Below are 17555 nucleotides of genomic sequence, written 5' to 3'. Positions count from 1 at the left end.
TTTATTTTTATTTCAAAAGTGTTATTCTCATGAAAATTAAATTTATGCATAAAAGATTTATTTTTATTTCAAAAGTGTTATTCTCATTAAAATTGAATTTATGCATAGAAGATTTATTATTATTTTAAAAGTGTTATTCTCATTAAAAATAAATTTATGTATAGAAGATTTAATTTTATTTCAAAAGTGTTATTTTCATCAAAATTGAATTTATGCATAGAAAGATTTAATTTTAATTCAAAAAGTGTTATTTTTCTTTAAATTAAATTTATGCATAAATCGATGCATAAAAGGTTTTTTATAAAAGTGTTATTCCCACTGAAGTTGTTTTTTATGCATAAATAGATGCGTAAAGAATCTTTATGTCAAAGTTAAAACTCTCTTAAATTCTATGTTTAAATTTTATGAATGAGTTGTGATGAGATGTGAGGTGAATAAATGTGATGAGATGTGATGCGAATCAGATAGATGTGAATGGGTGGATGGATGTGATGTGAATAGAGGTGATGAGAATATGAGGTGAATAGATGTGATGAGATAAGATGTGAATCAAATAGATGTGAATGGATGGATGGATGTGATGTCAATAGAGGTGATGAGAATATGAGGTGAATAGATGTGAGTCAAATAGATGTGATTGGATGGATGGATGTGATGTGAATAGAGGTGATGAGAATGTGAGGTGAATAGATGTGATGAGATAAGATCTGAATCAAATAGATGTGAATGGATGGATGGATGTGATGTGAATAGAGGTGATAATAATATGAGGTGAATAGATGTGATGAGATAAGATGTGAATCAAATAGATATGAATGGATGTATGGATGTGATGTTAATAGAGGTGATGAGGTGTGAGGTGAATAGATGTGATGAGATGTGATGCGAATCAGATAGATGTGATTGTCAGTCATACAAAGGAGGTTATGGAAAACTTTTCTTAAATTTTGTGGAACTAACGTTTATCATTAAGTTATTCTAAAAGAGTAATCCCCACCATTTGTGCATTCTAAAAGAAATTATTTTTATTTCAAAAGGTTTATTCTCAATAAAATTAAATTTATGCATAAAAAGATACATCAAAGATTTATTTTTATTTCAAAAGTGTTATTCTCATGAAAATTGAATTTATGCATAGAAGATTATTTTTATTTCAAAAGTGTTCTTCTCATTAAAATTGAATTTATGCATAGAAGATTATTTTTATTTCAAAAGTGTTCTTCTCATTAAAATTGAATTTATGCATAGAAGATTTATTATTATTTTAAAAGTGTTATTCTCATTAGAAATAAATTTATGCATAAAAGATATAATTTTATTTCAAAACTGTTATTTTCATTCAAATTGAATTTATGTGAATTTATGCATAGAAGATTTAATTTTATTTCAAAAGTGTTATTTTCATTAAAATTGAATTTATGCATAGAAAGATTTAATTTTAATTCAAAAAGTGTTATTTTCCTTTAAATTAAATTTATGCAAGGATTTTTATAAAAGTGTTATTCCCACTGAAGTTGATTTTTATGCATAAATAGATACGTAAAGAATCTTTATATCAAAATAAAATTCTCTTAAATTCTATGTTTAAATTTTATGAATGAGATGTGATGAGATGTGATGCGAATCAGATAGATGTGAATGGATGGATGGATGTGATGTGAATAGAGGTCATGAGAATGTGAGGTGAATAGATGTGATGAGATAAGATGTGAATCAAATAGATGTGAATGGATGGATGAATGTGATGTGAATAGAGGTGATGAGAATATGAGGTGAATAGATGTGAATGGATGGATGGATGTGATGTGAATAGAGGTGATGAGATGTGAGGTGAGTAGATGTGATGAGATGTGATGCGAATCAGATAGATGTGAATGGATGGATGGATGTGATGTAAATAGCGGTGATGAGAATGTGAGGTGAATAGATGTGATGAGATTAGATGTGAATCAGATAGATGGGAATGAAGGGATGGATGTGAGGCGAATAGAGGTGATGAGATGTGAGGTGAATAGATGTGATGAGATGTGATGTGAATCAGATAGATGTGAATGGATGAATGGATGTGATGTGAATAGATGTGAGGAGAATATGAGGTGAATAGATGTGATGACATGTGATGGGAATTAGATAGATGAGAATGAATGGATGGATGGATGTGATGTGAATAGAGGTGATGAGAATGTGAGGTGAATGATGTAATGAGATAAGATGTGAATCAGATAGATCATGAATGAATAGATATGATGTGATGTGATGTGAATCAGGATGTAAATGAATGATATAGGATGTAAGTGAATGTATGTGATGATAGTGAATGTGAATGTGAATATGAAGGATGGATGTGAATGTGTATGTGAAGAATGGAGGATGTGAATGTGTATGTGAGAAATGGATGTGAATGAATATGTGAAAGAATGGATGTGGATATATGTGAAAGAATGGATATAGATGTGTATGTGAAGGAATATGATGTGATGTAAAGAGATGAGATGTGTATGAATGAGATATGATGTGGATAGAAGTGATGTGTTATAATGGTGATTGAGAATGAATGTGATGAAAATGAATGAATGTGAATGTGATGGATATGAAGCAATGTGATGTGATGGGATAAATATGAATGAATGAGGTGTGAGGTAAAATGAATATGTGATGTGAGTGAATGTGATGTAGTCTGAATAGATGAGATGTGAGTGAATGTGATGTAGTCTGAATGGATGAGATGTGAATGAATGTGATGTGATGAGATGTGGATATGTAAGTGAATGAGATCTGAGGAGGCTAAATTCAGGAAAGATGTGATCAAATGAAAATTATGTGACTAGATGAGAATAGGAATACTTATGAAATGGTTGTGGAATTAAATAACGTGGATTAATGATAGAACAATGTGGAAAGACGAGAATTCGTTATAGAAACTATATTTATGACCTATTTTTAAATGACTGTTTTATGTCGAGAATGCTGGGGAAGTATTTTGACCATCTTGTGAATGATGTTATGGAGACCTAATCTGTTAAAGTTGCAATAGCTGACGGAGAGTCAATGGAGGACGTCTCACGTAGCAAGGTCCGCCGAAGTCTTGACCAGCCTTGGTTCGATTAAAATGGTGAGCTTTTGGTACAGTGGATGAGAGACCAAGGAAGCGGCCTATGAGTGAAGTGCTAGGTCACCTGCAAAGGATCCTAGAGGGTGCTCACCATACGGTGCTCGGGCTCTGGGTCGCCGAAGATACTCACATGTGCGTCGTGGAAGATATTGGAACAAGGAGTAAGAGTTGTTTTCTGAATTTGGGCATGGATCTGGTTGATTGACCTTGTTGGTCCTCAACCGATGAGTCCATGGCTCTTTTATATGGATCCATTGGTTGATCTTGCTGATCTTCAACGGAGATTCCATTTTGATATGTGAATATATTGCCGGTTACTATGAGCTAGGAACTATCGAAAAGGCCCCCTAAGTGGATAGGTGGTGAGCGTTCTAGTTGCCAATGATGCCATAGATACACTGATGAAGGAATGATTGGAAATAAGGATTCAACCGAAGATTTTGAGGATTATGATCAGTGACACAAGGGTTTCATTAAATGATTATTTTTAAAGATAGCTGATTCTGTGAAAAAAGTAATTTCATATTGGGTGTGTAAGTGGTGTGACTAATTTTAAGTTTGCATGAATATCCGGCTAGGGAGCCTGGGAACTCTTTTCCCTCGTACTCGAGACAAAACCTAACCAAATTCTTAATTGGATCCCATCACTATAGTGGTTGGGCGGTTGGCTAACCCACAGGACTGGTTGGGCTAACCCACAGGACTGATGGATCCCTAAATTGAGACTCGGTTCTATTGGTACGATAGATGAAGTAAATCCCGGACAAAAATTGTTCTATGGAAAAGAATCAACGGTTGTGCCTCTCAATGAGGAAAAACGCATTGGTCTCTATGATCTAAGTGCAATCTTTTCCTTGATCTGACTATGGGACTTACGGGTTTGGTCAAATCAATTCTGTTAGTTAAGGCTTTTGTCTACGTTAGAGAAAAATTTATCCTGGAGGAATCGCCCGTGCTTTCCAGGCAAGGAAAGTTTTTTCGGGTTTGGTTTTGGAAGAACCGATGGATTAGTCTCTTGTCCAGATATTCATGGGCGAGGCCCTGAGTGTGGCCCTGCTGAGTGTGGCCCTGAGTGTGGGACCCTGCCCGTGCAAGAAGTGCTACTTTCGCTGCTAGCGCCCCTGAATTCGTTGTGCGGTAGGAACAGGGACCTCACAATAGTTCTCCCGCAATTAATTGATAAGGTGCAACAAGCCTCACAAGCCTCCACATTTTATCTTTGTTCAAGGGTCATTCTTGTTGTGGAAAACCATAAGCTAGATAATCAGATATTTCATCGCTCTATTCACCTCCATTGAGGTGAATAGATGTGATCAGATAAGATGTGAATCAAATAGATGTGAATGGATGGATGGATGTGATGTGAATAGAGGTGATGAGAATATGAGGTGAATAGATGTGATGAGATAAGATGTGAATCAAATAGATGTGAATGGATGTATGGATGTGATGTGAATAGAGGTGGATGTGAGGTGAATAGATGTGATGAGATGTGATTCGAATCAGATAGATGTGATTGTCAGCCATACAAAGGAGATTATGGCAAACTTTTCTTAAATTTTGTGGAACTAAAGTTTATCATTAAGTTATTCTAAAAGAGTAATCCCCACCATTTCTACATTCTAAAAGAAATTATTTTTATTTCAAAAGGTTTATTCTCATTAAAATTGAATTTATACATAAAAAGATGCATAAAAGATTTATTTTTATTTCAAAAGTGTTATTCTCATTAAAATTAAATTTATGCATAGAAAGCTGAATAAAAGATTTATTTTTATTTCAAAAGTGTTATTCTCATGAAAATTGAATTTATGCATAAAAGATTTATTTTTATTTCAAAAGTGTTATTCTCATAAAAATTTAATTTATGCATAGAAGATTTATTATTATTTTAAAAGTGTTATTCTCATTAAAAATTAATTTATGCATAGAAGATTTAATTTTATTTTAAAAGTGTTATTTTTATCAAAAAATTGAATTTATGCATAGAAAGATTTAATTTCAATTCAAAAAGTGTTATTTTTCTTTAAATTAAATTTATGCATAAATCGATGCATAAAAGGTTTTTTATAAAAGTGTTATTCCCACTGAAGTTGATTTTTATGCATAAATAGATGCGTAAAGAATCTTTATATCAAAGTTAAAACTCTCTTAAATTCTATGTTTAAATTTTATGAATGAGTTGTGATGAGATGTGAGGTGAATAAATGTGATGAGATGTGATGCGAATCAGATAGATGTGAATGGGTGGATGGATGTGATGTGAATAGAGGTGATGAGAATATGAGGTGAATAGATGTGATGAGATAAGATGTGAATCAAATAGATGTGAATGGATGGATGGATGTGATGTCAATAGAGGTGATGAGAATATGAGGTGAATAGATGTGAATCAAATAGATGTGATTGGATGGATGGATGTGATGTGAATAGAGGTGATGAGAATGTGAGGTGAATAGATGTGATGAGATAAGATGTGAATCAAATAGATGTCAATGGATGGATGGATGTGATGTGAATAGAGGTGATAATAATATGAGGTGAATAGATGTGATGTGAATAGAGGTGATAATAATATGAGGTGAATAGATGTGATGAGATAAGATGTGAATCAAATAGATGTGAATGGATGTATGGATGTGATGTTAATAGAGGTGATGAGATGTGAGGTGAATAGAGGTGATGAGATGTGAGGTGAATAGATGTGATGAGATGTGATGCGAATCAGATAGATGTGATTGTCAGCCATACAAAGGAGGTTATGGAAAACTTTTCTTAAATTTTGTGGAACTAAAGTTTATCATTAAGTTATTCTAAAAGAGTAATCCCCACCATTTGTGCATTCTAAAAGAAATTATTTTTATTTCAAAAGGTTTATTCTCATTAAAATTGAATTTATGCATAAAAAGATACATAAAAGATTTATTTTTATTTCAAACGTGTTATTCTCATTAAAATTGAATTTATGCATAGAAAGCTGCATAAAAGATTTATTTTTATTTCAAAAGTGTTATTCTCATGAAAATTAAATTTATGCATAGAAGATTTATTTTTATTTCAAAAGTGTTATTCTTATTAAAATTAAATTTATGAATAGAAGATTTATTATTATTTTAAAAGTGTTATTCTCATTAAAAATGAATTTATGCATAAAAGATATAATTTTATCTCAAAACTGTTATTTTCATTCAAATTAAATTTATGTGAATTTATGCATAGAAGATTTAATTTTATTTCAAAAGTGTTATTTTCATTAAAATTGAATTTATGCATAGAAAGATTTAATTTTAATTCAAAAAGTGTTATTTTCCTTTAAATTAAATTTATGCATAAATCGATGCATAAAAGGTTTTTTATAAAAGTGTTATTCCCACTGAAGTTAATTTTATGCATAAATAGATACGTAAAGAATCTTTATATCAAAATTAAAATTCTCTTAAATTCTATGTTTAAATTTTATGAATGAGATGTGATGAGATGTGAGGTGAATAAATGTGATGAGATGTGATGCGAATTAGATAGATGTGAATGGATGGATGGATGTGATGTAAATAGAGGTGATGAGAATGTGAGGTGAATAGATGTGATGAGATAAGATGTGAATCAAATAGATGTGAATGGATGGATGGATGTGATGTGAATAGAGGTGATGAGAATGTGAGGTGAATAGATGTGATGAGATAAGATGTGAATCAGATAGATCATGAATGAATAGATGAGATGTGATGTGATGTGAATTAGGATGTAAATGAATGATATAGGATGTGTGAATGTATGTGATGATAGTGAATGTGAATGTGAATATGAAGGATGGATGTGAATGTGTATGTGAGAAATGGATGTGAATGTGTATGTGAGGAATGGATGTGAATGTGTATGTGAAGAATGGATATGAATGTGTATGTGAGGAATGGATGTGAATGAATATGTGAAAGAATGGATGTGGATGTATGTGAAAGAATGGATATAGATGTGTATGTGAAGGAATGTGATATGATGTAAAGAGATGAGATGTGTATGAATGAGATATGATGTGGATAGAAGTGATGTGTTATAATGGTGATTGAGAATGAATGTGATAAAAATGAATGAATGTGAATGTGATGGATATGAATGAATGTGATGTGATGGGATAAATATGAATGAATGAGGTGTGAGGTAAAATGAATGAGATGTGATGTAGTCTGAATGGATGAGATGTGAATGAATGTGATGTGATGAGATGTGGATATGTGAGTGAATGAGATCTGATAAGGTTAAATTGAGGAAAGATGTGATCAAATTAAAATTATGTGACTGGATGAGAATAGGAATACTTATGAAATGGTTGTGGAATTAAATAATGTGGATTAATGATAAAACAATGTGGAAAGACAAGAATTCGTTATAGAAACTATATTTATGACCTATTTTTAAATGATTGTTTTATGTCAAGAATGCTGGGGAAGTATTATGACCATCTTGTGAATGATGTTGTGGAGACCTAATCTGTTAAAGTTACAATAGCTGACGGAGAGTCAATGGAGGACGTCTCACGCGTAGCAAGGTCGGCCGAGGTCTTGACCAGCCTCGGTTCGATTAAAATGGTGAGCTTAAACTTATACATGAAATTCCCTTTGACGCTTACTTCAATGTAAATAAAAGTCTCCAAGAAACCTGTCCAGTGTGGGTCAATATCATGGGACTTCCGCCCTAGCGAAGGCTTGCCTTGGAAAATATCCTATTATTTTTGAGTTAAAAACTCATCCACACATGTGAAATAGGCGCCTCTTTGAAGGACCCCCTTTCCTTACCCATGTGTCAAAAATGAATGATCACTCCAAAATATCTTATTTTTTAATTAATACTTCATAATTTTTAACTAATAAACCTAGTACTTAGTCAACTCTTCATCTTATGTGGGCATTTACACATTTTTGGGTATTCTCTTTTATTCTTTGGATTTATCTTGTCCCAACACTTGGATTAATCTTATTGGTCCATAGAAACCTTAATTGGACCATAATCAAATTTTTTTTGAAAATCTTGACCCTTAGGCTAAGGTCTCCTAAATCAATTTTTATTGATTCCAATTGCACTTTGGAAAATCTATTTTGATTTTCTGTTTCGGGGAAATATTTTTTTGATATCTGTAGAATTTATTTATCCAAAAATATCCCAATATTGATTTACCACTCTCTAGAAATTTTGATCTCACTAAGAAAAACAAGGAAAATTAATATTTTCTTGTATTCAGAAACATAGAATGATTACAAGGGATTGAAGTAGAGGCTTGATTGTTATTCAGGCTGAGGAGGAATCTTACATCTTCTCCCACTTGAAAAACGCGAGATGTCCTCATCTCCCACTTTGCGAGATGTCCTCATCTCGCAAAGTGGGGGTAATCCTTCGACAACTCTTCTTCTTTCTCCCAGGTGGCGTCTTCTAGAGGTAAGAACTTTCACTTTACTAAGAATTCTCTGATGACTCTGCTCCTGAGAATCTTCTCCCGAACGTCAAGGATTTCCTCAGGTTGAAGTACCAGGTTGAAGTACCATCTGGCCTTGAGTCGGAGAGATCAATTGTTCATCAAGCATGTGACTTGGGCTAGGTACATACCTCCTAAGCAAACTGACATGGAATATATCATGTACCTTGAGATGGGGAGGTAGAAGAAGTTTGTAGGCTAGATCGCCCACTTTCTTTATGACAGCATACGGCCCACAGTATTTGGGAGGAGAGAGCTTCTTGTACTTCCCTAATAAGGAACTTCTTTTTGGTCGTACTTGAATGAAGACCATATCTGATTCTTCAAACTCTCTCTTAGATCTTTTTTTATCTTTATAAAGCTTTTATATGTCTTGGGTTGCCTTTATATCTTTAAGGATTGATTGCATCTACTGGTCCATGTCGTCAAGCATTTGTCTGGACATTTCGACTCTGATCAGTGGATCAGACCAAGTCAATGGTGTAAGGCAATCTTGTCCATTACAAAGCTTTGAAAGGACTCATCCCAATGCTCCGATGATAAGAAGCATTATAAGCGAATTCGACCAAATGCAGATGTCTTGGGTTCCCTGTCGTCGCAGCATGTCTGAAGGATATCTTCTATTACACCTGATTCATCAACCTTTCCGTCTGGCCATCAGTTTTGGGGTGATAGACTGTGCTGAGATCAAAGAAAGTTCCTACTCCTTCAAAGAATGTAGTCCATAATTTCTATGTGAATTTGGGATCTCTGTCACTTAGTGTCCTCCTGGGTAAACCATGCAATCTAAAATCCCATTAAGGAAAACTCTGGCAACATCCACTGTAGAGTAAGTTTCTTTCACGGGAATCAAATGGGCAACTTTGGTTAGCCTGTCAATTACCACAAAAATGGAGTTGTAACCTGGTAATCCAGTGACAAAGTCCATACTCATGCCCACTTCATCTGTGGAATATCTAAAGGCTGCAGTTTCCCTGTTGCATCTTGACTCTCTCTGCCTTGACTCTTTGGCACATCAAGCATTTTTGCACATGATCAAGTACATCCTTTTTGAGTCCTGGCCAGAAGAAGCTTTTCTTCACAGACATATAGGTTTTTATAAACCCTAGATGTCCAGCTATAAGGCTATCATGGTCTTCTCTCAGAATTCTTTCCTTTATTCCCTCATCATTGGGGATACATAGCCGATTATTATAATGCATGCATCCTTCATCCAGTTTGTACCCAAGAATGTGACTCATTTCCTGAAGAGTTTTGCTTTCCTGCATCAGAAGTAGCAATAGGGGCAAAGAATTTGTCCTGCATGATTTTCTCCTTTGCTTCATTGATCAATGGATTTGACACCACTGTAATTGCAAGCAAGGAGGCTTTTTTGCTGAGCGCATCTGCAACCACATTTTCTTTCCCCGATCGATACTTTATTTCAAAATCAAATTCTTGCAAGGTGTGCATCCATCTCCTTTGATGCATGTTGAGATCCCTTTGGGCAAAGATCCACTTCAGACTTTGATGATCTGTCATCAAGGTGAACCTTTGTACCAAAAGATAATGTCTCCATAACTTCTTCACAGCAGACACTACTGAGAGTAACTCCAAGTCATGGACGGCATAATTTCTCTCATGTGTTCTGAGTTTTCGGGATTCATAGGCCACTACATGACCTTCCTGCATTAGAGAACTGCCTGAGGTAAATCCACTGGCATCAGTAACTACCTCAAAGGGTTTGGTAAAATCTGGCAATTTAAGAACAGGGTAATTGGTTACTAAGGCTGTCTTTAGCTTGTCAAAGGTACTCTAACACATTGCAATCCACTAAAAAAGTGTACATTTCTTGAGAAGGTTAGTCAAAGGGGATGCTATCTGAGCATACCTAGGTATAAAGATCCTATACCATCCGGTTAACCCTAGGAATCCTCTAACTTCCTTTACTGACTTGGGTTCTGGCCATTTAACTACTGCTTGGATCTTTGCGGGGTCAGGAGAAATCCCATCCTTTGACACTATAAATCCCAAGTACTCAACCTGGTCAACAGAAAAGGAAGACTTGCTCTTCTTTGCAAAAAGATTTAGTGTTTCCTTAGGATTTCCAGGACTTTACGCACATGATCTTCATGGTCTGCAGCATTCTTTGAGTATACTAAGATATCGTCAAAGAAGACAAGAACAAAATCATCCAAGTATTCTCTGAGAATATCTGCATAAGATGATTGAATGTCGCCGGGGCATTAGTCAATCCAAACGGCATGACTCTGAACTCATAATGCCCATAGCTAGCGAGTAGTATTGAATGCTATCTTTGGGATGTCTTGCTCCTTGATTCTGATCTGGTAGTACATTTGTGAACATTTGGGTGCCACTTAACCGATCCAAAAGTTCATCAATCCTAGGAATAGGATACTTATTCTTAATTGTTAATGGATTCAATCCTCTGTAGTCAATATAGAGTCTTAATGTTTCATCTTTCTTCTTTTAAAAGAGAACGGGCGCACCCCAAGGTGAGACACTGGGTCTGACAGATCCCTACTCTAATAGTTGTCTTAATTGTTCCTTAAGTTCTATGGCTTCAGGGACTAGCATTTTGTATGCACACTAGGCTACTGGTGGCTGAGCTCCGAGGGTTAATTCGATCGCATGATCTACTTCACGAGACGGAGGCATCTCAATCAGCTCTTTAGGAAATACATCTGCATACTCACTTAACCACTGGTTCTTTAGCCTTGCATTTTATGTCTATCGGAATCATTTTAACGACGTACATAGCTGGCCTCTTTCTGAGCCCTTTTAATAATTTGGAAGCCTTGACTAATTGTAGTACTGGGGATTCAGAAATTCCAATTCCTTGAACTTTATTCCCGAGAAGGTCAAGGAAAGAGATGGTTCTCTTCTTGGGTTACCCTGATTCTGGTGCGGGGAACCCTGATTGGACTAATGTGAAGGAGTCTGTCTCAGAACTCTGGGACCCTGGCTTCCTTGGCACACAGAAGGAGATGGGCAATCCTTGAGCTGGTTCCCAAGTCCCTGACATCCGGAGCATCTATTCTCGCTTTGAAGCTCTTCCCTTTGCATTCTAGAGAGAGCCGGAGTTCTTGAGAATGTACTTCGGGGGAAAGGTCTTCTTGCATTTCTAAAGCTTTTCGTCTCCACATTCTGGTTAGGACCTTGGTGTCTCTTTGGAGGTGGAAAGTCGGAAGAACTTCTTGCAGTGTGAAATCGCTTGAAGGATGAGGTAGCTAGCTTTGGCGGGACTTTTACGATGAAGGCTTTGGCAAAGTTCTTTGCCATTTTGTTAGCTTCACCCATGGACACTGGCTTGGCATTTTTGACCAGTGTGTCCAAGGGTTCGTTCATTTCCTAAATGAAACTGGCCATGAGTTTCTCTTCATCTAGAGGTGGTGAATATTTAAGTAGAAGAGCAAAGGCCTAGTGATATTCCTTGATGGTTTTGCTTCCCTGCTTTAGCTCTAAGAATTCGTTCATTTTAGTTTCCAAAAATCCTTCTTTAAATTTTTAAATAAAATATGCATTATTTTAGCATCATAATTTTTCTCTTACTTCATTTGAATACATGGATTTTCATTGTCATGGGGATTACTCTTTGAACATAAAAATGGATTACTAGAAATACCTCTTTTTTCTATTTAACTATTTATGTATAGACATAAAAAATCAAATTTTGCATGATTATTATGAGAAAAATTCAATTAATCTAGGATGATTAATCCTAGAATATGGTAGGAAGTCCTCTTTTCATATTATAAATGAAAATGATTTGTGTGTTTATTTTTGAGAAATTTTACCATAGCTCCTTGCTATTACTGATAATTCTCAAAAAATTTGAAAGAATAAGGTTTAGTATTATTCATATGATTAGAATAACCACTAATTGGATCATTATTCAATTATGGATTGATTCTTAATTTTACCATAAGTTAAATAGCATAAAAGTATTAAAAAGCCATTATTTTGGCCTCCAATTAGACAAGCATAGAAATTACTTTTAGATTAGAGATATGCTTCATGAGAAGCTTCATTCAAATTGAGAATAGGTCATAGGAATGACCATTCTTGGGGTAGAGAGTGAAATGCTTAAAGACCATTATAAATTAAGCATAAATGGAAATTTATGTGTTTCTTCAGTACAATACATTAAAGAACTTCAATAGTATTTAAAAGCCATTCAAATTAATGCTTCTCAAGCTTGAGAGGGGTTGAGAAGAGAAACATTTGGAGATTTAAGAAAAAGAAGACAATAATCCACACTTTACCTCCTAAATTACTTGATCCTTTGATCACAGTAGAGGCCCCCAACCAATCAATTGGTTTGGTATGTTGTAAGAGTCTCCAAGGAAGATTGAAGAGAGAGAGAAGCTCCAATCTCTTCAATTTGTAGAGGATTTTTAGAGGATAATAGAAAATAAGCTTAACTTAGAGTAATACCAGCATAGTTTAGTTTACAAATGAGAATACAAAAGAATGAGGGTCTATTTATAGGTGAGGGAGGCCACTATCTGAGTCCAGATGAGTTCTAGAATTTTCCAGCTTCAGTTTGGCTAAATTTGGACAAGTTTTGGACCAGTTTGGCTCCCTTTTTGATTTGGTTTGAATTAGGAGAGAGGAGAGATAAAAATATCCTATTATTTTTGAGTTAAAAACTCATCCACACATGTGAAATAGGTGCCTCCTTGAAGGGTCCCCTTTTCCTTACCCATGTGTCAAAAATGAATGATTACTCCAAAATATCTCATTTTTTTATTAATACTCCATAATTTTTAACTAATAAACCTAGTACTTAGACAACTCTTCATCTTATGTGGAAATTTACTCATTTTTGGATATTTTCTTTTATTCTTTGGATTTATCTTGTCCCAACACTTGGATTAATCTTATTGGTCCATAGGAACCTTAATTGGACCATAGGAACCTTAATTGGACCATAGGAATGTTAATTGGACCATAGGAACCTTAATTGGATTAATCTTATTGGTCCGTAGGAACCTTAATTGGACCATAATCATTTTTTTTGAAAATCTTGACCCTTAGGCTTAGGTCTTCTAAATCAATTTTTATTAATTCCAATTTCACCTTGGAAAATCTATTTTGATTTTTTGTTTCAGGAAAATATTTTTTTGATATTTGTAGAATTTATTTATCCAAAAATATCCCAATATTGATTTACCACTCTCTAGAAATTTTGATCTCACTAAGCAAAACAAGGAAAAATAATATTTTCTTGTATTCAGAAACTTAGAATGATTATAAAGGATTGAAGTAGAGGCTTAATTGTTATTCAGGCTGCTGAGGAGGAATCTTACATCCTCTCCCACTTGAAAAACACGAGATGTCCTCATCTCGCAAAGTGGGGGTAATCCTTCGCCAACTCTTCTTCTTTCTCCCAGGTGGCGTCTTCTACAGGGAAGAACTTCCACTTTACTAAGAATTATCTGAGGACTCTGCTCCTGAGAATCTTCTCCCGAACGTCAAGGATTTCCTCAAGTTGGAGTACCATTTGGCCTTGAGTCGGAGAGATCAATTGTTCATCAAGCATGTGACTTGGGCTAGGTACATACTTCTTAAGCATGTGACTTGGGCTAGGTACATACTTCTTAAGCAAAATCTGACATGGAATACATCATGTACCTTGAGATGGGGAGGCAGAAGAAGTTTGTAGGCTAGATCGCCCACTTTCTTTATGACAACATACGGCCCACAGTATCTGGGAGAGAGCTTCTTGTACTTCCCTAAGGATAAGGAACTCCTTTTTGGTTGTACTCAAATGAAGACCATATCTGATTCTTCAAGCTCTCTCTCAGATCTCTTTTTATCTGCATTAAGCTTTTGTCTGTCTTGGGGTGCCTTTATATCTTTACTACGGATTGATTGCATCTACTGGTCCATGTCATCAAGAAGTTTTCTGGACATTTCGACTCTGATCAATGGATTAGACCAAGTCAATGGTGTAAGGCAATCTTGTCCATACAAAGCTTTGAAAGGACTCATCCCAATGCTCCGATGATAAGAAGAATTGTAAGCGAATTTGACCAAATGCAGATGACTTAACCACTTCTTGGGTTCCCTGTCTCCCGCAGCATGACTGAAGGATATCTTCTATTACTTGATTGAGCCTTTCCGTCTGGCCATCAGTTTTGGGGTGATAGGCTCTGCTGAGATCCAAGAAAGTTCCTACTGCTTCAAAGAACGTAGTCCAGAATTTTGATGTGAATTTGGGATCTCTGTCACTTACTGTCCTCCTAGGGTAAACCATGCAATCTGAAGATCTCCTTAAAGAAAACTCTGGCAACATCCACTGCAGAGTATGTTTCTTTCAGTGGAATCAAATGGGCAAATTTGGTTAGCCTATCAACTACCACAAAAATGGAGTTGTAACCTGATTGCACTGAAGGTAATCCAGTGACAAAGTCCATACTCATGCATTCCCACTTCATCTGTGGAATGTCTAGAGGCTACAGTTTCCCTGTTGCATCTTGACTCTCTCTGCCTTGACTCTTTGGCACATCAAGCATTTTCGCACATGATCAAGTACATCCTTTTTGAGTCCTAGCCATAAGAAGCTTTTCTTCACCACCATAGACATATACATTTTTATAAACCCTGGATGTCCAGCTATCAAGCTATCATGGGCTTCTCTCAGAATTCTTTCCTTTATTCCCTCATCATTGGGGATACATAGCCAATTATTATAATACATGCATCCTTCATCCAGTTTGTACCCAAGAACTTGACTCATTTCTTGGGGAGTCTTGCTTTCCTTCATCAGAAGGGTAGCAATAGGGTTGTCCTACATGATTTTCTCCTTTGCTTCATTGATCAATGGATTTGACACCACTGTAATTGAAAGCAAGGAGACTTTTCTGCTGAGCGCATTTGCAACCACATTTTCTTTCCCCGGCCGATACTTTATTTCAAAATCAAATTCCTACACGGTGTGCATCCATCTCCTTTGACGCATGTTGAGATCCCTTTGGGCAAAGATCCACTTCAGACTTTGATGATCTCTCATCAAGGTGAACCTTTGTCCCAAAAGATAATGTCTCCACAATTTCAGAGCATACACTACTGAGAGTAACTCCAAGTCATGGATGGCATAATTTCTCTCATGTGTTCTGAGTTTTCCGGATTCATAGGCCACTGCATGACCTTCATGCATTAGAGTACCACCTAAGGCAAATCCACTGGCATCAGTAAAACTACCTCAAAGGGTTTGGTAAAATCTGGCAATTTAAGAACAGGGTTGGTTACTAACGATGTCTTTAGCTTGTCAAAGGCACTCTGACACATTGTAGTCCAGTGAAAAAGTGTACTTTTCTTGAGAAGGTTAGTCAAAGGGGACGCTATCTGAGCATACCTAGGTATAAAGATCCTATACTATCCGGTTAACCCTAGGAATCCTCTAACTTCCTTTACTGACTTGGGTTCTGGCCATTCAACTACTGCTTGGATCTTTGCGGGGTCAGGAGAAATCCCATCCTTTGACACTATAAATCCCAAGTATTCATCGTGGTCAACAGAGAAGGAACACTTGCTCTTCGTTTTGCAAAGAGTTGGTGTTTCCTTAGAATTTCCAGGACTTTGCGCACATGATCTTCATGGTCTACAGCATTCTTTGAGTATACTAAGATATCATTAAAGAAGACAAGAACAAAATCATCCGAGTATTCTCTAAGAATATCCAGCACGTAAGACGATTGAATGTCGCCGTGGCATTAGTTAATCCAAATGACATGACTGTGAACTCATAATGCCCATAGCGAGTATTGAATGCTATCCTACTCCTTGATTCTTATCTGAAAGTACCTGGATTTGAGATCTATCTTTCTAAACATTTGGGTCCCACTTAACTGATCCATAAGTTCATCAATCCTAGGAATAGGATACTTATTCTTAATTGTTAATTGATTCAATCCTCTATATTCAATACAGAGTCTTAACATGCCATCTTTCTTCTTTTGAAAGAGAATGGACGCAACCCAAGGTGAGACATTGGGTGACAAATCCCTCCTCTAATAGTTGTCTTAATTGTTCCTTAAGTTCTATGGCTTCAGGGACTGGCATTTTGTATGCATGCTGGGCTACTGGTGGCTAAGCTCTGAGGGTTAATTCGATCTCATGATCTTCTTCATGAGACGGAGGCATCTCAGTCAGCTCTTCAGGAAATATATCTGCATCCTCACTTAACCACTCTGGTTCTTTAGCCTTGCATTTTATGTCTACCGGATGCATTTTACGACATACACAGCTTGCCTCTTTCTAAGCCCTTTTAATAATTTGGAAGCCTTGACTAATTGTAGCACTGGGGATCTGGAAATTCCAATTCCTTGAACTTTATTCCCAAGAAGGTCAAGGAAAGAGATGGTTCCCTTGTGATAATGAATGTGAGCCTGATTCTTTTGGAGCCAATCCATTCCAAGGATTCCATCATATATTCCCAATGGTTGGACTCTGAATTGGCACTCTGATACATTTCCATCTAGGCTAAACTGAATAAGGTCAGTCTCAAGGTGAGTGAAAGGAATCTTCCCACTGGCTAATTCTACTTGCATAGGTTTCTCTCATTTTTGATTTAGGACTAATTTATGCAAACATCTTGGGGGAAATAAAATAATAAGTACTGCCTGAATCAATCAAAAGCTTGAATTTCTTACCGTGGTACTCTGTTGGAGTCTGGAGGACTGAGAATTGATGGTTATTCCCCTGATGCTCTATTGCTGCATAGATCTGTCCTCTCTTCCTCCACTTCCTGAGCTATGGTGACTGCTCTGGCTGCTCCAATCTAAGGTGGAACTCTCTCTCTTTGGTTATTCCAATTCTGGGAGGGAGTTTGGAAACTCCTTTGCATGGAGGCTACAGGCTGCAGGCTAAGTTGGCACTCTTCTTGGGTTACCCTGATTGGACTAATGTAAAGGAGTCGGTCTCAAAACTCTAGGACCTTGGCTTTCTTGGCCCACAGAAGGATATGGG

This window comes from Cibotium barometz, chromosome 31 (assembly GCF_041138505.1).
Source record: "Cibotium barometz isolate CiBa-2024 chromosome 31, ASM4113850v1, whole genome shotgun sequence".
Classification (NCBI taxonomy): domain Eukaryota; kingdom Viridiplantae; phylum Streptophyta; class Polypodiopsida; order Cyatheales; family Cibotiaceae; genus Cibotium; species Cibotium barometz.
Note: the sequence above shows the minus strand (reverse complement) of the source record.